The sequence below is a fragment of the Parasteatoda tepidariorum genome, chromosome 12 (genome assembly GCF_982258835.1).
Source record: "Parasteatoda tepidariorum strain Cologne lab strain chromosome 12, Ptep-v5.0, whole genome shotgun sequence".
Classification (NCBI taxonomy): Eukaryota; Metazoa; Arthropoda; class Arachnida; order Araneae; family Theridiidae; genus Parasteatoda; species Parasteatoda tepidariorum.
In genome coordinates, this window is record NC_141766.1 from 26,251,888 (window position 1) to 26,276,837 (window position 24,950).

Below are 24,950 nucleotides of genomic sequence, written 5' to 3' on the forward strand. Positions count from 1 at the left end.
AAGCGCAAATAGAGTGTAACAAGAGGGTTTTAAAGTGTCGTTCTTACTGCACTGCTGAAGTGATTTGTTATTTTGAGTTTTGATTTGTTAGTTACCAAGGATGGGCCCGAAATGGATGTGCGCAAGGTAATATTATACTGGATAATTTTAAAAATTGATCATAAATAGTTTTAGAAGATAGATGGTTATTTAAGAAAAAATATAAAATAGAAAAGAGAAACATAAATTGCCTGCTTTGCAAATAATTTTAGCCGCGGATTTGCCCGAAATGGATTTGCACATGGAAAAATTAACAAAGAAAAAATTTTAGCAGATAATTTTAACCACGGATTTGCCCGAAATGGATTTGCACATGGAAAATTTTATAAATTAATAAAGAAAATTTTAGCAAACAATTTTATCCACGGATTTGCCCGAAATGGATTTGCACATGGAAAAACTGTATAGATTAACAAGGGAAATTATTTAGCAAAGGAATTTTTAGTAAATAATTCTAACCACGGATTTGCCCGAAATGGATTTGCACATGGAAAGATTAACAAAGAAAAAAATTTTTAGTACATAATTTTAGCCACGGATTTGCCCGAAATGGATTTGCACATGGAAAATTGTATAAATTAATAAAGAAATTTTTAGCAAACAATTTTATCCACGGATTTGCCCGAAATGGATTTGCACATGGAAAAACTGTATAGATTAACAAAGGAAATTATTTTGTAAAGGAATTTTTGGTAAATAATTCTAACCACGGATTTGCCCGAAATGGATTTGCACATGGAAAAATTATATAAATTAACAAAGAAATTATTTAGTAAACAATTTTGGCAATGAATTTTGGCCTGAAATGGATTTGCACATGGGAAAATCATAAAAATTAACAAAAAAAAATGTTTAGAAAATATATCCACCAAAATATACGATTAATTCAATGATTTTATATAAACTTTTATTACATTAGTTGGGTATCCATTGTTTTTTTATCAGATTTTGAAAGAGTTTATCGATTTGTTTTTTGGATAAATAAATATTACTACATATACAGAATTTGTTTTTCTTAACTTTCTTAGTGTTTTCTTGTATTTATATATATATATATATATATATATATATATAATATATCTGTATATATATATATATATATAGATATATATATATATTGAAAAACATTTTTTGTGATCTTTGGACCTGTTGACTTGACAAAAAGGTTTTGGGGTATTAGATTTTTTGATCAAAATAATTCCACTTTAGTTGAAAGTATTTTTTTCATCTTGAGCAAGCTAAAATACACTTTTCAAAATGCTTCATTTATTTTAGTACTTTCCTCTACTTCTTAAGATAATACGAGAAAAAGAAAAGAATTATGTTAAAAAAATAAGAAAACTGTCATTTTAAAACACTGGGACTAAAACTTCCTTACTTATGTTTTATGATAAATGCTTAGAATGAATATTTTGCCAAACTGAAGTAATTAATATTTTTATGGATCAGCCTTATACTTTCCCGCCATTCTGAGACCATAAAAAGTTATAGAAAACCTCAAAAAACTCCCAAATTACTCTTAAATAGCATACAAGTCAGTTAAAAGTTAAATCAAATTTTTAAGTCACGTGATTTTTTGACTTCAGTTAAAATTAAAGTAATTTTTTTCGGAAAGGATTTTATTTATATTTTATAACCAGTGTTGAACAGCCAACCCGAGTCTGAGTTTCCTACTATCAATGTTCAACTCCGTAGCCTTGTAATTTTGAACCTAATACAGTGGACAGGGGAACTGCGAAATCAAGTATTGGGAGAATAGTGAAACATGCTGCTAAACTGTCAAAAATTATATTTTTGTTTCTGAAAGTAAAATTTGTTTTTAAAGTAACGCAATTCAATTTAAAATTTTATATATATATATATATATATATATATATATATATACACTGGTTATCATAAATTAAGGAAAAATCACAAAAATAGCGATAACTCTTTCAAAAGTAAGCCAAACCGTGCAAAATTTGCATATGTTGTCCACTAAGAGTAGCTGAGTAAAATTGCAATATGCAAATTAGTGGCGCTGCACTCGGCTTACGTCATCTGCCTGGAGCATAAAAGTCCAAGTTTGAGAGAAAGCACACAAATTTTACTGTGATTGCGACATTGAAAATCTGAGATAGCCAATTCGTAATAATGACCTCTAGGCATCATTTGCCTGAAGAACTACGATGGAGAGCCATCGGGAGACTAGAGGCAGGGCAGAGTCAATCAGAAGTGGCCAGATGGCTAAATGTGAGTCCATCTGTGGTTCATAGACTTTGGAGGCAATTTCAAACCACAGATTCGGCATCTAGGAGGTTCAGTCAAGGACGGCCAACTGTTACGACCAGTGCCGATGACCGATATTTGACATTAAGTGCACGCAGGAATAGAACCGCTACTCCGACACATCTTAGATCCTCTCTTGCTGCAGCCACCGGAAGGTTGGTGTCAACGTCAACTGTGCGCAGAAGGCTCCACGAAGGTGGTCTGTATGCGAGACGACCAGCCATTTGCGTGCCGCTCACATCACGCCATAGGAGAGACCGTTTGCAGTGGGCCCGACAACATGTCCACTGGACGTCAGATCAATGGAGGCCTGTTCTCTTTACGGATGAGTCCAGGTTTAGTCTAGAAAGTGACAGTAGACGTTATTTGATATGGAGAGAACCTGGGACCCGTTATCATCCATCAAACATCCGTGAAAGAGATGCATACGGAAGAGGCAGTGTCTGTGTTTGGGGAGGCATATCCTTAGGAGGGCGCACATACCTCCATGTCTTTCCAAGGGGAACCGTGAATGCTCAGGTTTATCGAGACAACATCCTTGATGCTTATGTGCGCCCATATGCCGGGGCAATTGGTGATTGCTTCCTGTTACAGGACGATAATGCAAGACCACACAGAGCTCGCATTGTTGATGATTATCTTCAACAGGAAACAATTACTCGCATGGAGTGGCCAGCTCGATCCCCGGACTTGAATCCTATCGAGCACGTTTGGGATGCTCTAGGGAGGCGTGTATCTGCCATCAATCCGCCCCCTCAGACCCTTGCCACGCTTGCAACTGCTTTACAAGAGCAATGGCTCTCACTTCCTATTGAACTGATAGACCGCATAATTGAAAGCATCACACATCGCTGTTTGTGCTGTATTGCTTCTAGAGGCAATCATATTCCATATTAAAGGTACTTTTTCTATTGCAAACCGATACTTCCAATTTGTTTATTTTATACATGTGCTAATTTCTATACTACTATTAATGTCTGATAATTTCTTTTTATGTTGTTTAATACCTTACTATGTGTTGTATATTGTGGGTAAGTTTCATAAAATTCCATGTGTAATTTCTTGAGTTATCGCGATTTTTGTGAATTTTCCTTAATTTATGATAACCAGTGTATATATATATTCAACAAAATAAATAATTACAAGAAAGCACGAAGAAAGTTAAGAGAAACAATGAGTTTCAATTAGTTTTATTTATTGCGCATAAGCTGCAAGTAAACAGAACTCATTAGATCATTAGATAAGTTCAAAATGAAGATAAAACGAAGGAAAATTATAGACATATGCAAAAGGGGGGGGGGTATATCAATATAGCCAAAACAAAATATATTAATACAATAGTGTGAAGAGCACTCAAAAAAATTTTTTTACGCAATAAGCAAAAATAACACATAAAAACAAGAAATAAAATAAAATAAAAAGAAAAAACAGTATAAAACAAAACAAAAACTATAAATAGAGTAGCGAAATCAGATGTACTTACATGAACAGAAAATTTTTCAAGATGCAGTAAGAACGGCACTTTAAATTCCTCTAGTTACACTCAATTTGCGGTTTTCTTTTCATATTTTGTAATCTGGCAATCTTCTTGCGGAAATATTTTTAAATCATTCTTGAAATTCTCATTCTATGTATATATATATATATATATATATATATATATATACACAGATAGATAGATAGATAGGCGGATATTATTGGTTCTTGCAGCAGCTGTACACATACAACCACGTATATGAAGCAAACTATCATGGAAGTTTGAGAAATTAATAAAAAATATTAATTAATGCGCTATAGGTAATTAAAATTGTGCATTGTATAAGGTAGTATTTTAAATAAATTTCAGTATTATGAGCTTTATTAACATGTATAGTACAAATATTGCTTTGAATTTCAATCCAATTTGCATTATATGAATAAGACTTTTTTGCAATAAAATTTTACTTAACATAATAGAAAACTGAAATAATAGTCTAATAGAAGTAAATAAAAATTGCTGTAGTCACGAGCCTTATATTTTAATTTAATAAGTATCCTTTTTTTCAGGTGTCAATTTTGGTGGCTTTTACGTATCTAAGCTGTAAGCCTATTTAAATAAAGAGTATATAGATTCTGCTTCTTTGAAAAAATATCGAACGTCTTCTCTTTTCAAAAAGGTAAGCAACCATTTAAAATTTGTGATTCGAAAATATAAAAGTAATTACAAAATTGCGCTGTTGCTTCATTTAGAAAGCGCTTTTTTATGCTAAGTTTAAATTATATAATCACAAAAATGAAATATATTAAACATTTCTTTCTGCTTATAAACTGTAATTTTTTTCTTATGAAAATAATAAATCTTCGATATTATCAACTTTAGAAAATGTACTAGCAAATTTGAATTTTTGCCAACTAAATATTTGCATTATTTTTTTTATAAAATACTTGATAGGAATATTTTATTTTAAGCATTGTATGAAAAGTAATCTGTTAAGTCTGTGAAATAGTAGAATAAAATGAAAAAAAATCTTGTTCTATGATTCAAAACAAAAAATAGAAGCACTTTGTCTCGCCGGCTTAGAACGAATAATCAGGATGCAATTTCAGAGAAGGATTTTTTTTTTGAAATTGCTTTAGGTCTTTAGACTATCCGAAAAAATGACTTATACGTATTTTTTAAAAATAATATAAATACAGATAGTATTTCTATATAAGTCAACATAAGTCTTAATTATCAATCTTAAATTCTGTGATGAAATTAATTAAAATTGTAATTAAAAATAAATTAAAGCCTTTAAGCCCATTATCTTTTGATCATAAAGGAATTTTAAATTTGATTTTCAATTACACTATTTAACATTTCTTATAAAACCATACTGTTCAACTACTAAAAAAGCTATTAAGATAGAAAATCTTTGCTTTAATTTTTTTTTATATTTCAAAAAAATCGTGTGCCTATTACTTTTATATGACGTAAAACTGTAATTGAGCTTTTGTACTTAAGACAATGAAATAAACTGAATATCAATTCTTTGTTAATTTAATGAAATAATAATTTTATTTAATATTCTTTGTTTAATGAAAATTATAACTTGGATTATAAATGAATATCTCTCTATGATTGTCTCTATTTGTCAAGGTAAGTATGAAATTTCAATAATATTTTTTTAAACATTAAAGTAATGTTTCAAGCAATTTCGTGTGTAGTTAAAAATTTTATGTGGTAAGTGAAGTCGTTATTCCGGATTGCATATGTTTTATATAAGTAATATATATAAGTTATATAAAAAGATAGAAGAGCAAATGTAGTACAAATAGGTAAGTACGAAAATTTGTTTTTATTAAATGTTTATATGTGATTTCCATAAATTGTCGAGTAATGAGAATAACAGCAGTGAACAAATATGAAATGAGAAAAAATGTTTTTGTATCTAATGTTGTTAATATTCTTGTTAAAATAAAATGATAAACTGTGCGATTGCATTGTAAATATATCGCTCAGACAGAAATCTCAAATTGTTAAAAAAGAAACCCATTTGTGATGAAAATATGTATTTTTGCATAAGCGACAAGTAAATGTTATTATAGATCTATTAAAAGATCCATATTTCTAGCTTTACTTAAATAACTAAATTTTTAAGGAATAATGTGAATTTAAAATATATGAAATCTAAGCATCATTACCTCATTTTAACACTAGAAGTGCCGTTGACACTCATCCCTCACTCATCCGTTGACATTCATCCATTGACACAAACACAAAAACACTCATCCCTGTATTTTAACACTAGAAGTGCCATTGGGGTCATTTTCAATGTTTTTTACAATTCTTAATGTTATTTTTGAAGATACAAATGAGCTTAGAAGCTCATATTTTTCTGATTTTTCCTAACTTGCCTCGAAGTATACTATAGTAAAATTTCGTGCCTTTCTGATGATTAGTAAAATGAATAACTATGGGAATACCTAAAATAGCCATAAGGGATCACTTTGACCCCTATTAGAAAGATTTATGTCTGTTTTTCATTCTACGGAACTGGAAACATCATGAAGATGATTTTTAAAATAGAAATTAGGATCCCCAGTGCTAAAAAATATTACGAGCAACAATTTTCGTTAAATTATATAATATTTTGGATTCGATTACCGAAGTAGCTTAGTTTACAAAGCTACTTCGTTTCTATTGAATTATTATTTCGTTATTACGTTTGAAGGAAACCATGTACACGCTGATTATAAGTGGTTATATTTGTTACAAACCTGGACTATATAGTATAGTTGGGGAACAGTTATTACCCATGTAAATAATAATGAAAATTCATTGTATGATGTTAAAGTTACATAAATATGATTTCAACTGATATGAAGTCCTAAAAATAACTTTCTTTTGAAAGCTTTTTTGTGCATGTTGAAAAAAGTGTAAAGGATATACAACCTGTGAAAAGTATTGTACTCTAATTATTGAACCACGCATTAACTGCAGGCGCAGAGGAATTACTGTATTTTTCCTTAGCAAACCTTGCAGGTGATTTTTGTTTCATAAAATAAACCTACATTACTGGAATACTACTGATGAACAAATGAAAATGCTCTCCCAATTTCAATGCCTTTTCTTCTTCGTAACGATATTCATGTTTTGTACTTCAAAATGAAGATTAAATAGTTACTAAATAGGTGCAAAAAAAGAATACCATAATTCTAAATATCATCCATGCGAACGTATTTGCGAACGGTATTACAGAGTAAAAACGAAGAACTGTCACTAACTACAATAGGGCGATTCCACGAAAAGTGGTCCCGAGTGACTAAATTTTCAAAATTATCGTAAAATCAAAAATGACACAATTTCGGAATCTAGAAGATGTACATTTTTTAATAGTTAAGATAGTTTTTTGAATTACAAAAAATATTTACGTGAATTCTAACAAAAGGGGGAACACTATGAATTTTAACAGGATTTCTCTTCTTTGTTATGTTATATTCCAATGCAGTTCTTAAAATATTAAAGAGCAATAAAATAGTTTTTAGTAATAAATATAACTATTTTACTCTTTTATCATTGTTTAATGTATTTTTTTAATTTGGCCTAAATTTTTTTGCTTGTTTGAAAGTCGATTAATCAAGATAATCTAATTTCCCAGTAACACACGTAACATAATTTTGCATTTTTTTCTGTAAAAACTTTAGTAAAGAAGAAAATTTAAAAATTTTTTGTTTTATAAATTAAGAAGGCAAGATATGCAACGGAAAAAATTCTCGAATTAAAACTGCCAATAGTTAAAATTTTATAATTAATTTTATTCAAGGTAACACACGTAACGAAAAGTTACGCGCGTTACTGTTATGTGTGTTAGAGGTACTTATACACTTTAATTATTTATTTATTTTCAATAAAAGATTTAAATCATGTTCGGACATTTTTTATAACCGCCACGCAACTTCAATGCCACAAATACGGAATTGTAAGATTGTGGTTTTTTGTAAAATAAGGTCGGTATAAGCATTAATAAAAAAGCAGCATAATAAGACGATAATTTTGAAACTTTTGGAAATTTTTTTTCCCAAACTTTTATTTGTTATACGTTTATGTTTAAGTAGAATATTTCGACTGCATTTGCTAGATTATTATAAAATGGATAAGCTTAAAATAGTGTCCTTATCTGGATTTAAAAGAATAAGAAGATGAAGAAAAAAAGAAAAGAGCATAAGATTCTGCACTTCAAAGGAAAGAAAATAAGGAAATGATGAAAGTTAGACTTGAACTTTCAAAACAGATTGATAATGATGTAAAAGGTTCACCACTAAGTATTTCAGATGAACTTAATTATTAATAAATCGATTTTCTTCAAAAGTTAGATTATTTATACTATGCTTGTATTGAAACAAGAGCTGATTCTCTGGATTATTACGGGGAAAAACGGGCAATAAAACGAAAGAACTATCTAACAATGTTTCTAAGAGAGGCTTATACTGATTTTTGTCAGTTGCATCCTAAACATTGTTTAATTTTCCATATTTAGTGCTTTATGACTAAAAAATTTATTGCTACTGTAAAACTTAGAATCAAAACAAATATCATGAAATTTTTCTTCTTTAATTGGAAGGCTAAAATTAAGTTTATGACAATACATGGTGATGGTAGAAGTATTTATGTATATAAAGTAAAAGAAATTTTGGATCTAATTGTTGGAAGGGGGCTTCTGATACTTACAAAAATTTCTCATTGCTTGTTATAGGTTTCTAACCATCATTTATTGTAGTTTGGTAACGATGAGAAAAAGATGACAATAGCTCACAATAAAAAATATATAATGGCAAATGTGCAAGAAGAATGTTTTGAAATAACTCTTGAAAATTGGATTAACTTTCAATAATACGTAAGAGTTAAAAGAATCCGAGGTGATACTCTCCAAACAAACATATCTAGCATTAAAACCAGGGAAATTCAAGTTGACTTTGCAGAGACATATTCTTTTGAATATCAAAACGAATTTCAATCAGCATTATGCTATCCAGCCACAGTTCCGTTATTCACAGCAGCTCTTAGACGATACTCTCCTAAAGAGTTTAAAATAGAGTCCTTTACAATATTTTCCTAAGGCAAAGACAAAGGTGAAACAATGTCTACACTTTTATTTTAAGACTGTTTAAAAACGATTCTACTTCAGAAGATAAGCTAACAGAAACCTTCTATAGTAATAAGTCAAGTTAAGAATTTAAAAATAAATATATGGTTGAATTATTTCATATTTTGTCAATCAAAATATAAAAAAAGAAATTAATTTGGAAATATTTTACGATATCACATGCAGAAGTTCCTTCTATGGGATAGATGTGTAGTACAAAATCTTGAAAGCGAAGCAAAAAGCAAAGTTATTTATATCATTGTGTTGTTATACAAAAAAATTTATTTGCTATCCAGTGTTGTTTGCAAAGCTATCCAATCAACTCATGCCTAATACAACAGTATTATATATTAGCCAAAAGGAAATAAAGATATTAATTGAAAAGATCAATACATGGCAACGGTAATACAAAGCATAAAATCTATGCATAAGTATCGTTAGATACTTGAATAAGATGCATAGATGCACATTGTGGCACACAAATAGTCAGTAAGTCAATTTCTGTTCCCTCCTGATCAGAAGTGCGCCTATAACTGAAATTAAAACGACATATGCTCTATCTCGGGAACATTATTGACGCAAATGCACGTGCTTGTAAACTTAAAATGCAATATTTGCATAAAATAATTGGAAAATATGCATATTTTTGTTTCCAAACAGAAATGATTTTGAAGGAATAGATGTGCCTAGGATTTGCTATGTTTTACTCTCTAAACCAGTATAAAGAAAGGCTACAACCATCTTTCCAGACCATTAACTATTTTATTTGCTAAAATAAATTCTTCTGCTAAATTAAAATAAATAAATGTTTTAGTGCAACATTTATGACTTCTCAGTTGAAATATTCACAGAGGGTAACACACGTAACGTTCAGTTAACACACGTAACGCACCAATTTCACCAAAATAAAGAAGTTTTTACTGTTGCAAGAAATTTTTAAAAATCACTAAACACAGCTTCGATATTGTATCTCTCTATAAAAGAAAATATCTTAATTTTTTGCCTTTATACTTCACAGAATTAAATGAATATATTCAAAGTTTCAAATATCTAGCATTATAAAGGGTAACACACGTAACAAAATTTCAGAAATTTTTTTTTTCAACATCAATTTAATTTGTGCCTTCAATCTTCGTTTTGTAAACTTACAACACATATAGATTTAACAACAAATTAAGAAAAACATAAAAAATATCTAACAAGTTTATTATAATAAGTGTTAAAGTTGAAATATGTCGTGTAAAAGTAACACACGTAACGAAAGAATCGCCCAATAGTATTAAATGTGACGTAGGCTTAGCTGACTAGATTCTAAGGAATTATTCTAGAAGAGATGAAACATGCAGGTGTCTTGCAATTCTTTACAATGTTTGTCGTAATGCTGCCCTAAATGCTTGAATCCTTTGTCACCCCAATTACTCACGGCTAATTCATTCTTGCATTTGTTTAAAAACTACAAATTAGTACTTTGCACATCAGATAGCCTCTGATTGATAAAATTCAGTCCTTAAAATATAAATACCATGCCTTTTAAAATTACAATATACAGAATACTATGAGAAATGCTGGAATATAATTTGTCGATGTTTTTCTATGAACTTTCACGTCACGCGAATGTGCTGTATATGTATGAATGTGCTGTATATGTATGTCGCTGAATGTGCTGTATATGCATGTCTGCGCTAATGACAAACTAGTGATGTAACTTACCATTTTAAAACATGCGGTGTGCTAATGTATATTATTTATAGATATCTGAGTTTTTTTTTCGTATAACTTGTACTCTTGTGAAAGAATTATCTGCAATACAATACTACATTATAATGTAATATTGTCATTGCATTAATAACAAAAAGAAAAGAGAAAGAAATCTTCAAAAACTCTTTCATATCGTATTTTAAACAATAATCTTCATTTGAAAAATCATTTAATTTGAAATAACATCATTTTCTTATGAGGGTTAAGTCGACCCCAAATGGCGATCCAAAGTCTGGCTGTTATTGAGTTAAGTTAAGAAAATGTACAATATCTGAGAATATATATATGTAATACAAAAATTAAATACTTTTGTATTAATAAAGGAATTAAAACTCTTTCGTTTTCATAAAATGTCTTTGTTAAAGAATAAGCGTAGAGAGATTCTATTTTGGGAATTCAAGGCTGAAAACATACCATTGAAATATAAATAGATTTATATTTCAAAGGAAGAGTTATTTTTAGAATCGTTCCCTTTTTCACTTCCATATAAGGAATCGGAAATGATTTTCCTTAATGCGTAAGGTAACAAGGAATGTACGAAGTGTGCCTTTTTACCTCAAATCTGTGTTGGTATAAAACGTAAGAACGCATAGTTTTGCGCGTCCTTTTCATCATGATTTGATCCTGATAAGCTGTTCCGGAACTGTCCGGAGTCTTGTCCATGCACCCTCCTTTGCAAGAGTGGGGACGGGGACTGTTATCAATACCAGCCTACCTTTAAACCTGTTTAGAACGTATGATGGCTTAAGACTGCAATTATTTCAAGCTAAATACAACACTGATAACAGGGTTGTAGCTCTGTTATTACATATATATATATATATATATATATATATATATATATATATATATATATATATATATATATATATATATATATATATATATATATATATATATATATATATATATATATATATATATATGTATATATATATATATATATATATATATATATATATATATATATATATATATATATATATATATATATATATATATATATATGGTTTAGTTTTTAAAGTAAACTTGTATTGTAATGACATTCTACATTATTTTTGCTCTCTCTACTAATTATTATGATAACTTTAAAAAATATTATTTTCTTGATATAAACTCTTGTTTAGCTTGAATATAAAAACATTTCAATAATCTATACGTGTAAGCAGGCAATTTTTAATTGATATGCACAGAATAAAGCTTATTTTTTCTATTTTTTAACGAAAATGTTAGTTTTAGAAGGACGTGACTTTTAAATTAACTTGTATTTTAGTGACATGAGGAAACCGTAAAAAGTGCAAAAATTACTTGACCAAAAATATATATAATATATATTGCTACCTATACTCGATGCAAAAAGAAAATTCTTTGCTTCAATAACTTATTTTTTAACTCATTTATCATCTCTTGTTATCTTTTTTTTTACTTTTTTATCTTCTATTATCAGTTTTTTTTTCTTTTATCATATAGTTTATTAATATCTTTTAAAATTTCTGAATATTAAATGAATTCATCGTGCTTCATCTATTCAGCTAAAAAATTGACAAAAAAAGTTTTAATTTTTGCTAAATAATAAAATATGACAGCTGATTTGAATATTTACTGACAAGGGAAAAAAATATCAACTTGAAAACAATATAAACTAGGATAGATTTTTTTTCTTTGCTTTTTTTCTAAAAATCGATCATTTTAGAACTCACCATAAAAAATACAAAATTGTATTTTTTTGTCATCTGTGTTATTTTAAGTGACTCACCTATAGCTTACTAATTGATAGGAATCAACACTAATGAAGTTTTGCAACATACATTTAAGACATAATTCAGTAAAATGGCAAAAACTGAAAACCTTTTAAACGGTTGAACTTTGTACCCAAAACTTTTTACCATTCTTTAGTTTTTTTTTAAACATAACCAACTCATTACGTTTAATTAGTCTTTCAAAACAGTAGAGTGTGTTAAGGGTTTTCAACCAATTAGCTGACATTCTCTGGTCTTTGCCAACTCCCATACACTTAATATTTTTAATTTTCGCTTTAAACTCACATTTAGCTTACTTCTTATTAAAGACCATTAAAAACTGTTGCTCTTTCTAGAGGGAAAAAAAAGCTAAAACAAAAGCAAGAAAATGCTAATGAAGTAGCGAGTCATGAATTAATTACTTGCGACTGAAAATGACTTTGATCTTCTTTGAAAATGCATTTTTTGTAAGGTACATGCCTTCATCTTAAAAAAAAGTGAAAAATGAAGCTTTTAGAGGCAAGTGTTATTAGCGTATTTAGCCATATCCTCTATTCTAAATGAAGAAAACCATACCCCCTCCATCTTTCAAAAAATGCATAAAAGACTTATAATATACATATATAAATATAAACATGTTTAAAAGTAAATTGTTTTGTTGGAATTAATAAAAAAGATTTATGTGTGTTTGGTTTTTAATTAAAGGAAAAAATACAATGCCTTTTTCTATACAAAATATATTGTTTCAAATTATTAATTACTATATTTTGCTGGTGCTAATGATATTGTGTTTTTATACAACACATTAGTTCATTAGAAACATTTTTAAGTTATTGTTTTTATGATTAAAAATTCATTACTTAGCCAGATTGTTTATAATGTAAATTTGGTTACGTAAAATTTATTAATCGAAATTGACGTTTACATGCCACATTTACCAATCTAAATTCACATTCTTTTAAAAATATATCCTCTTACATAAACATGCTTTAAAGTGAAATGTTTTCAAATTTAAAAGAAGATTATTTTATAATTTTATTAAAATTTATAAAAAACACTAAATTATTTTTATTACATTATTACTGGCATTGAATAGCTCTGATAATTATCGGATTTACAACTGTACTAAGTTCCCTTTCGATTTTGAACCAAATCCGGAAAATAAGGTCTTCAGTTTCACTTATAAGTGCGGATATTTCGAAATTAATCCACATTTGCTTTGCGCAGCGATGAAAGTTTTGAAAACCCTCCCCCTTTATTTTATACTTACTTTAATCGTCGTTGAACAGCAGGTTCAATTTTCGAGTTCACGATAACTAATGCTCTACTCTGTAGCCTTGTAGGTTTGAAGCCAATCTAGAAGACAAGTGAACTCCTGGATCAAGTTTTGGGAGAAATTTGTGTTCGTGGTTTACTTTTTGATGGAATTTAACCCACATTTCTATTACATGAAGAGGAAAACTTCGAAAATCTTCCATTGTTTGCGTGGAGGGAAGGGAACTTTAACATATGATCCGTCTACCATTGACGATATTTTACGTCAGCACTGTGGTCGGTGGTGCGAGCCATGTGCGTAATTCATATTGAGCAGCCATCACTGGGCTTTTAAACTGGTTCACCTCATTGGAATTCATACGCTCTACCCTCTGAGCTACCACGTCTCTGTTGTTATAATATATAATGATTGGCCAAGAAAAAAATAGTCATGACATGTCGTTTGGCGATAAGATATCTGATCTACATATTTTCCTTAATTTTTAGACTCTCTATTAAATCTAGATTTGTTTTTAATTTGAAAATAATAATTTGCTCTCTGATCTGCAACCTTTATAAATAAGTTCTCTGCTCTGCAACCTTTTATAACTTGTTGATATTAAAGTTTTTCAATTTTTTAAAGTTTTTCAGTTTTTCAATTTTCAATAATTGAATTTAATTTTTTTATTTTATCAGCAATTACGGTCGAAACCGTTTACACAATTACGGTTAAAACCGTTGTTTTTAATACATTTATTGAAGAAAATAATACACTTCTATGGCATTTAATAATGTTACACACGGATATATGCTTTGAATATGCCTCCGTTACAAAACTGATGAAACATTATGAACATAATGAAGGTGCGTACGTAGGTGCGGCTCGCCCCTACCAAATTGTTGGAGGAAAAGTTTCCTCAATGGAAAGTGAATCGTAGTCTAGTCTAGTTTATAGCCAATGCTGGTTAGTTCCATCAAAAAATCCTCCACGAAGACTAGTCTGTCTCAAATGCTTGATGCAGGAATTCCCTTGTCTTCTGGGTTAGGTTAAAATTATAAAGCTACAATCATTAATAGCTGCAAACTCAAAATTCGATTGGTTGTTCAACGCCGGTAATGCTATAAAATATTAAATATGGGCGATTCTTTCGTTACGTGTGTTACTTTTACACGACATATTTCAACTTTAACACTTATTATAATAAACTTGTTAGATATTTTTTATGTTTTTCTTAATTTGTTGTTAAATCTATATGTGTTGTAAGTTTACAAAACGAAGATTGAAGGCACAAATTAAATTGATGTTGAAAAAAAAAATTTCTGAAATTTTGTTACGTGTGTTACCCTTTATAATGCTAGATATTTGAAACTTTGAATATATTCATTTAATTCTGTGAAGTATAAAGGCAAAAAATTAAGATATTTTCTTTTATAGAGAGATACAATATCGAAGCTGTGTTTAGTGATTTTTAAAAATTTCTTGCAACAGTAAAAACTTCTTTATTTTGGTGAAATTGGTGCGTTACGTGTGTTAACTGAACGTTACGTGTGTTACCCTCTGTGAATATTTCAACTGAGAAGTCATAAATGTTGCACTAAAACATTTATTTATTTTAATTTAGCAGAAGAATTTATTTTAGCAAATAAAATAGTTAATGGTCTGGAAAGATGGTTGTAGCCTTTCTTTATACTGGTTTAGAGAGTAAAACATAGCAAATCCTAGGCACATCTATTCCTTCAAAATCATTTCTGTTTGGAAACAAAAATATGCATATTTTCCAATTATTTTATGCAAATATTGCATTTTAAGTTTACAAGCACGTGCATTTGCGTCAATAATGTTCCCGAGATAGAGCATATGTCGTTTTAATTTCAGTTATAGGCGCACTTCTGATCAGGAGGGAACAGAAATTGACTTACTGACTATTTGTGTGCCACAATGTGCATCTATGCATCTTATTCAAGTATCTAACGATACTTATGCATAGATTTTATGCTTTGTATTACCGTTGCCATGTATTGATCTTTTCAATTAATATCTTTATTTCCTTTTGGCTAATATATAATACTGTTGTATTAGGCATGAGTTGATTGGATAGCTTTGCAAACAACACTGGATAGCAAATAAATTTTTTTGTATAACAACACAATGATATAAATAACTTTGCTTTTTGCTTCGCTTTCAAGATTTTGTACTACACATCTATCCCATAGAAGGAACTTCTGCATGTGATATCGTAAAATATTTCCAAATTAATTTCTTTTTTTATATTTTGATTGACAAAATATGAAATAATTCAACCATATATTTATTTTTAAATTCTTAACTTGACTTATTACTATAGAAGGTTTCTGTTAGCTTATCTTCTGAAGTAGAATCGTTTTTAAACAGTCTTAAAATAAAAGTGTAGACATTGTTTCACCTTTGTCTTTGCCTTAGGAAAATATTGTAAAGGACTCTATTTTAAACTCTTTAGGAGAGTATCGTCTAAGAGCTGCTGTGAATAACGGAACTGTGGCTGGATAGCATAATGCTGATTGAAATTCGTTTTGATATTCAAAAGAATATGTCTCTGCAAAGTCAACTTGAATTTCCCTGGTTTTAATGCTAGATATGTTTGTTTGGAGAGTATCACCTCGGATTCTTTTAACTCTTACGTATTATTGAAAGTTAATCCAATTTTCAAGAGTTATTTCAAAACATTCTTCTTGCACATTTGCCATTATATATTTTTTATTGTGAGCTATTGTCATCTTTTTCTCATCGTTACCAAACTACAATAAATGATGGTTAGAAACCTATAACAAGCAATGAGAAATTTTTGTAAGTATCAGAAGCCCCCTTCCAACAATTAGATCCAAAATTTCTTTTACTTTATATACATAAATACTTCTACCATCACCATGTATTGTCATAAACTTAATTTTAGCCTTCCAATTAAAGAAGAAAAATTTCATGATATTTGTTTTGATTCTAAGTTTTACAGTAGCAATAAATTTTTTAGTCATAAAGCACTAAATATGGAAAATTAAACAATGTTTAGGATGCAACTGACAAAAATCAGTATAAGCCTCTCTTAGAAACATTGTTAGATAGTTCTTTCGTTTTATTGCCCGTTTTTCCCCGTAATAATCCAGAGAATCAGCTCTTGTTTCAATACAAGCATAGTATAAATAATCTAACTTTTGAAGAAAATCGATTTATTAATAATTAAGTTCATCTGAAATACTTAGTGGTGAACCTTTTACATCATTATCAATCTGTTTTGAAAGTTCAAGTCTAACTTTCATCATTTCCTTATTTTCTTTCCTTTGAAGTGCAGAATCTTATGCTCTTTTCTTTTTTTCTTCATCTTCTTATTCTTTTAAATCCAGATAAGGACACTATTTTAAGCTTATCCATTTTATAATAATCTAGCAAATGCAGTCGAAATATTCTACTTAAACATAAACGTATAACAAATAAAAGTTTGGGAAAAAAAATTTCCAAAAGTTTCAAAATTATCGTCTTATTATGCTGCTTTTTTATTAATGCTTATACCGACCTTATTTTACAAAAAACCACAATCTTACAATTCCGTATTTGTGGCATTGAAGTTGCGTGGCGGTTATAAAAAATGTCCGAACATGATTTAAATCTTTTATTGAAAATAAATAAATAATTAAAGTGTATAAGTACCTCTAACACACATAACAGTAACGCGCGTAACTTTTCGTTACGTGTGTTACCTTGAATAAAATTAATTATAAAATTTTAACTATTGGCAGTTTTAATTCGAGAATTTTTTCCGTTGCATATCTTGCCTTCTTAATTTATAAAACAAAAAATTTTTAAATTTTCTTCTTTACTAAAGTTTTTACAGAAAAAAATGCAAAATTATGTTACGTGTGTTACTGGGAAATTAGATTATCTTGATTAATCGACTTTCAAACAAGCAAAAAAATTTAGGCCAAATTAAAAAAATACATTAAACAATGATAAAAGAGTAAAATAGTTATATTTATTACTAAAAACTATTTTATTGCTCTTTAATATTTTAAGAACTGCATTGGAATATAACATAACAAAGAAGAGAAATCCTGTTAAAATTCATAGTGTTCCCCCTTTTGTTAGAATTCACGTAAATATTTTTTGTAATTCAAAAAACTATCTTAACTATTAAAAAATGTACATCTTCTAGATTCCGAAATTGTGTCATTTTTGATTTTACGATAATTTTGAAAATTTAGTCACTCGGGACCACTTTTCGTGGAATCGCCCATATATCACACAATATATGTTAACATGAATAAAGAAATCTCATTTAATAAAAGTTGTCCTCTTTTAACTTTCCAACCAGTAACCTTCAGGCTAGAAGATGCGCATACTGAGAGTCTATTTTCTGAGCCATTACACATTGCTTTTGTAAAACATTTTAATTTCGAGTTATAATTTTAATTCTTATGTTATAACATGGTTTTAATTTTCAACAAAATAGATAGCATGTTTTCTCCTTTTTTTCGGATTCCGGAGCGAATTATCACATAATCAAGATAGTCCAAAGATAAGATAGAATAATACAAGTGAATACTCTGCTTTTTGATGAAAAATTACAAATGCTAAACATTACTCGTAAATTTAAGCGAAATAACTTACAGTATACAATTTAGGAATTCATACAAATTAGTTAAGTACAAAACATCATATTATACTACATTTTATAATACTCTCATCAAATTCAGTTGCTATGTTGTTTGATTTAATGAAATGTTTTTAATTGTCTGTTTGAAAGGGCAATTAATTTCGTGTAAAAAAGATCAAAGGACAGATTAATATTTCCTGTCGTATTTATCAAAGAGACAAGAATTAACAGAATGTTTCGAAACAGGATATAAAATAACTTTTACTTTAAAAAAATGTTCTGTTTCAGATTGAGAAAGTCAATGCTTACTGTTTTAGAAGCTCACTTACTTTTCTTACTGTTTTAGAAGCTCAAAAGGATTTGTGTTCCCCAAAAGTTGCGTAGTTTTAGGGTAAGCTTATTTTAAAACTTTAGTTTCAAAGAAGAATTCATTTGATTCCCTAAATCTTTATTTCGCAATTTTCTCATTTTTTCGTTTCCTTGTCGACTATTTGCTGAAGTCTGAGTTTTCGCACATTTGAAGAAGAATCTTCGTTTCCGACATAAATGCTTAAAACTTGGAAGGATATTAGAAGTAAAATCTTTCACTGCCAAAATGTTACAAAAAAGAAAGAAAAACTTTAATGAATACGGCTTTACTTTTTGATATAACACTATTTATATATATATATATATATATATATATATATATATATATATATATATATATATATATATATATATATATATATATATATATATATATATATATATATATATATATATATATATATATATATATATATATATATATATATATATATATATATATATACATATATCATATATATATATACATATATCATATATATATATACATATATATATATATATATATATATATATATATATATATATATATATATATGTATATATATATATATATATATATATGTATATATATACCATAAAGGAATCGTGAACTTCGAACGAAACTTAGATGAAATGTAGTGTGAGGTAAGACATATAAATGGTTAGAACGACAAAGTGATTGCACATGCGTGGAACGAGAACAGACACCTAATCAGCCACTTGTTCCTTCATATATAAAGGACTGTACAGATTAGTTGAAATCAGTTTATCGTCGTCTGTTTGCTATAGACAATTAATTAGAGGTATATATACCTCGTCAAAAGTGGAGAGCTGCATATCAAGAACTGACGGAGTTCGTATGAGGCACATCGTCGGTATGCGTGATGGTGGATTTCCGTATCAAGAAATCGCAGACTGCACACTGGGTAATGCCACAATAGCGAAAACAATTCACACAAGGGAAACAAACATTTAGAAAACCTGGCATTGGTGCACACCATAACACATCAAGTCCGGACTAGAGACCATCATCTGCATAGATGTGATGGACCGCTCAGCGTCCTCTCATTTGCTAGCATTACTCTTGAGCAAGTTTTGTTGTCTTGTTACAGCGTCAACTACATTCAATGATTCCTCTATCTCAGAATCACAAACTCCTCTTCTATGGGTTGAGCAACACAGTTCATGGTGCGTGCAGTTTTAACATGCTGTGCATGTTGTCCCCAGTGGCAACTCCAACTAATCTCGCTACAATCTGGAGCACAATGATCGAAAAGTACGCGTCAGTTATACGTTACAGAAGCTCAACGTCTGCCCCCATAGTGTATTGTCCATTGTCATAAAGCACACGGGCCAGAGATCATGGTGTGGGGAGCTGTTGGACATTTTTGTCGATCACATCTAGTGTAAATTGGGAGCAACCTCAGCAGTTATCACTCCAAAAGGAAATTTGTGGAGTCAGCGGTTCTTTCCATTATTCGATTGATTCCGAGAGCTTTATTTCCGCAGGAAAATGCCTGGGATTTAATAAGTCGCTGAATCGCTCGCTCAGCTGCTGGGAAGCACAGTAAGACTGAACTTTGGCGTCAAATCAAAGTCAAATGAATTCCCTAGATTAAATCATTCGGAACCTGTTTGATTCAATGCCACAATGACTATTAGCTCAGCGTGGAGGTCACACAAAATGCCGATTACCGACTTTTGTTTTGTAAACGTCTTGTTCATTTGTACCATTATCAGAAATTTGTGGAAAAAATATCTTCTTTAATTTCTGACGATTGTATTTTTTACAAACATTAGTGTGCATATATATATACGTTCATGCGCAGGTGGAATGTTCTCAGGATACCAAAAGTCTTTAAAAGCATGCTGCTTCTGAGAAAAGTCTTTTACGAGTTATTTATCAAGGTAAACAACATTATAAAAATTAAAAAGTAATTTTCTTAAAAGCACGATAGAAATTCTTAGAAATGAGGTATTGCTCATCTCATGGATCTGAGATGATCTCATGTACTCAGCTATGAAAGACAAAGATTCAATCTAGATAACAACTATATAGATATCTTCCAAGTATCTTATATGCTTAAGTGGAATGTTTATCAGCGTTTAATATTACTTCATCCCATGATACCAAAATGGTTCAAGTTTTAATTACTTTTACGATTTCCGAGAAAAAGCTTCTCAATGATTAAAAATTGGAATTAAATGAATTCTAAGAGATAACTTATTTTCAACCTTTCGAATAATGATATTTAATACTCTAATATACAGGGTTATTCATAATTCCCTCCGCCTGTAGACGCCATTTTTCTTTACAACAACTAGCTTCAGTGGTATATGTTACTGCCATCTACCGTCAACTGCTTAAATTAAAACTTAAATACTTTCGGAATAATTTCATATGTTCTTTTTTGCCATATTCACCCTCGTTCTTTTACTATAACGCTTCGAAATCCCGGAAGAAATTATGAATAACCCTGCATATATATATATATATATATATATATATATATATATATATATATATATATATATATATATATATATATATATATATATATATATTACCTGGGGAAGAATCTTTGAAGGAAATATATAATAGTAAATGTCCAAATCATCACGATTTTTCTTTTAATCATTCCAAGATTTTAGTTAAACATTAGAATGTTCGTTCAGAGATTTCGAACAATTTACTTTTAAATTTAGATAAACACAAGCAAAATTAACTTTGATCATACATATATCTTCTTTGTAGATTAAATATCTCTATAAACGATTAAATTTAATCCTTAAAAATAACAAAAAAATGTTACGTCTACGAGAAATGATGCATTTTCTGTATATGATTCAGATTTTCTCAAGAGAATGCATAAATTGTATCGTATTATTACATAAAAAATTAACTGTATCTATTCACAGGCCTCTTTGCAGATGTATTCAAAATTCATGCGTACTAATAGGATTTATGTTTCCCATGCGAATTCACTCCTTGTAGCAAAGTTCTCGCTTCTTAATGGTTTCAAAAGTAAACCAGGCGTAAATCTTTACACTCGATTTTCTGTTAAACGACGGTGCACATTAAAAACTTTCCTGCTCAAAAATTAATCATCAATCTTCGTGAATGATGAGGTTAACAAAAGCCGTCTTGAAACTATGCAAGAGTGTGCATATCTAATGATTTTTCAGAAACTGATGGAAAAGCACGAAAACATCCATTTAAATTCAAAATATGTATTTCAAAAATTCTTATCATACTACTGTGGAAAATTAAGTGATAATATTGGAGCGGTTGATGAATTAATTATGACCAGTTTACGGCAATAGAAACTTAATTATTATGCTTTGTAGTTTAGAATACAGATAACTATATCGAAAATCAGGTTTAAGAATTAGTAATAGTAGACAATAAAATGATAGTTTTAGTGAAGATAGTTAAGTAAGAAAGTTAACTAGACATTTGATATTTTTAATAAACAAAATTGTTACTAATATATTATATTATGAAAATAAAATAAAATTTTTTTCTTCGTGGTTTTATTATTAAAATTTTGAATAAATTTCTTTTCACTTGATGAATTAATTATGACCAGTTTACCACAATAGAAACCAAATTATTATGATTTGTAGTTTAGAATACAGATAACTATATCGAAAATCAGGTTTAATAATTAATAATAGTAGGCAACAAAATAAGAGTTTTAGTGAAGATAGTTAAGTAAGAAAGTTTACTAGACATTTGATATTTTTAATAAACAAAATTGTTACTAATATATTATATTATGAAAATAAAAAAAAAAAATGTTTTCGTTGTTTTATTATTTAAATTTTGAATAAATTTCTTTTCACTTGATTAATTAATTATGACCAGTTTACCGCGATAGAAACAAAATTATTATGCTTTGTAGTTTAGAATACAGATAACTATATCGAAAATCAGGGTTAATAATTAATTATAGTAGACAATAAAATGATAGATAAGTAAGATAGTTAAATAAGAAAGTTAACCAGACATTTGATATTTTTAAAGAAAAAATTTTTACTAATATATTATATTATGAAAATAAAAAAATCTCCTTTTTTTCGTGATTTTATTATTTAAATTTTGAATCGATTTCTTTTCATTTATTTATTTACTTAATTTATAATTTGTATTATGTCTTCTCTAGACGATGTTTTTTAAAACTGAATATAAGCATAAATTACTTTATATCAACCTTTATAAATTTTATATTTATATATTGATAAATTTATTTTGAAAGAAAGATGAAAACTTATTTGGTGATTTGTAAACGCGATTTGTCAAATGCTTTTATTTAAGAATTTTGTTTATGAGTTGATGAGATAATCATGCTTAATAATTAATAACACTTGACGGTAAAAATAATAGTTTCAGTGAAGAAAATTTTAACTTTTATGGTATAATAGATTTGTTTAATTTTAGTTTCAAAAATAAACTAGATATTTGATTATTTTTATAAACACAATATTTCCAACTCATTTTCTAATCAAAATAAATTAGTTTATGATTTTTTTAGGGTTTTCTTATCTAAATTAGAATACATTTCTTTTCATTTATTTATTCATTTAATATATAATTGCATTATTTCTTCTCCTGACTAAGTTTCTGAAAACTAAATATAAAGATAAGTTATTTTAAATTAATCTTTAATAAATGAATAAATGATACCTTTAATATATTATAGTAGACAATAAAATTAATAGTTTAAGAAATGGATTTATTTGTATAAACCTTTATATATTTGCTAATTACATATTAATATTTTTTGATTAAAAGAAACGTGCAAATTTATCAAACTCATTTCTCTTAGAAATGTATTTTTTTGTGTTTAAAGGATAAAAAAGACAAAATATTTAATTTTATGTATAAATAAAAATTTCAGTCACGAACATAAGTTATTATTAATTTTATTTCTTTGTTCTTTTATTGCTTTATTTTGAAAAATATCTTTATTTTATTAAATATCTTACTCAATAATTGAATTTAGGTTGTTTAAAAGACAACTACTAAAAGAAGAAAAATGCTTTAGATACAGAGTGAGAAATAACGAAAAAGTTTAACATGAAAATTTGAAATGCACCTGCTTAAGTTATAGCATTGATAATATATTTAACAAGCATAATTATTTAGCTAATTTTTAACGTAGTATAAATTTTAATAATAATAACAACACAAAAAAATTTTAAATAATATAATTCTGAATGGCTTACAACAAAAATGTGCTTTTTTAGATGTATTTTCAATTATTTAGAGCACTAATCAGAAACAAAAACACAGTATGAAATTATTCACAATGCAAAAAAAAGTACTATCCGTCTTTTCCATTAAAAAAAGGTTTAATCATTTAATATTCAAATGTCAACTACTTTTTAAACTAAGTATCAAACGAAAAGTCTCATATAATGTCTGCTTTAAATTTGTTTCGTATCTACTTAGACTGTCAATTCATGAAATGATTGAATCTATTGTGTTAAGTTTGCTTTTGTTTCAGTTTTGTTTTATTTATAAATTTTGAATGGCAATGAAAATTATATAGTTAAAAGTATAAGTCGAGAAACTTTTATCGCTATTATCTGTAATTAACCTCTGTAATTAGTTAGAACACTCATGCATATTCTGATTTTTTTTAAATATTTTTTATAGTCATATGCTGTTTTTAAATAAGAAAATTAGAAAGAAAAAGAATACTGACTTATCTTAATTCACGAGCTAATAATTATTTTGAATTAAGATTTTCAAACAACCCAGTATAATTTATGCTTGAACAGGTTTTTACACTCTGAAGTTGAATGTTTTTTCTTTTTAAATTTTAGTTGAATGTCTCGTTTACAAAAGCGTTTTTTAGTATAATGCTAAATTACTTTTTGCTATTTTTTGTATACTTAGACGAAGATTACTTTTAAAGAAACTTTCTTTATTCCGAAGTAATTAGAAATAGCTGCAAGATGTTTTATCTCTTTATGATAGAACTTTGTTTAAACTATTCACATAATAGAATGATAATAGTTTTTCCCAACTTCTAAAAGAGGAAATATAATGTTCTATCAGATCGATTAAAAGACAAAGGGGAATTAAAATCTGCTTTAAAATCTTTTTAAAAATATGCCTCATAATAAAAAATCTTTTCCAGAAAACAATATTCCTTACTCTTTAAATTACTAAATGTAAAGAATTGATGAAATTAAAACAACGTCTAATATTTATGATGATGATAATGATAGATGATGGAGCATTTAAAAATTTAATTATCTGGACGTATTTTGCTTATGTTTGAACAAATTGCTCCTCAGAATGA

General features: G+C 28.3%; 1 protein-coding gene across 4 annotated transcripts in view; it reads left to right on the forward strand.

Annotated features, from left to right (window-relative positions):
• LOC107447483 (uncharacterized) overlaps positions 1-24,950 on the forward strand; it is a 500,770-nt gene that overhangs the window by 31,669 nt on the left and 444,151 nt on the right. For all 4 annotated transcript variants that reach the window (XR_015431014.1, XM_071188145.2, XM_071188146.2 and 1 more), the window contains exon 2: positions 4,354-4,463. The gene's annotated coding sequence lies outside the window, so the exon portion shown is untranslated. The remainder of the gene's footprint in view (positions 1-4,353; positions 4,464-24,950) is intronic.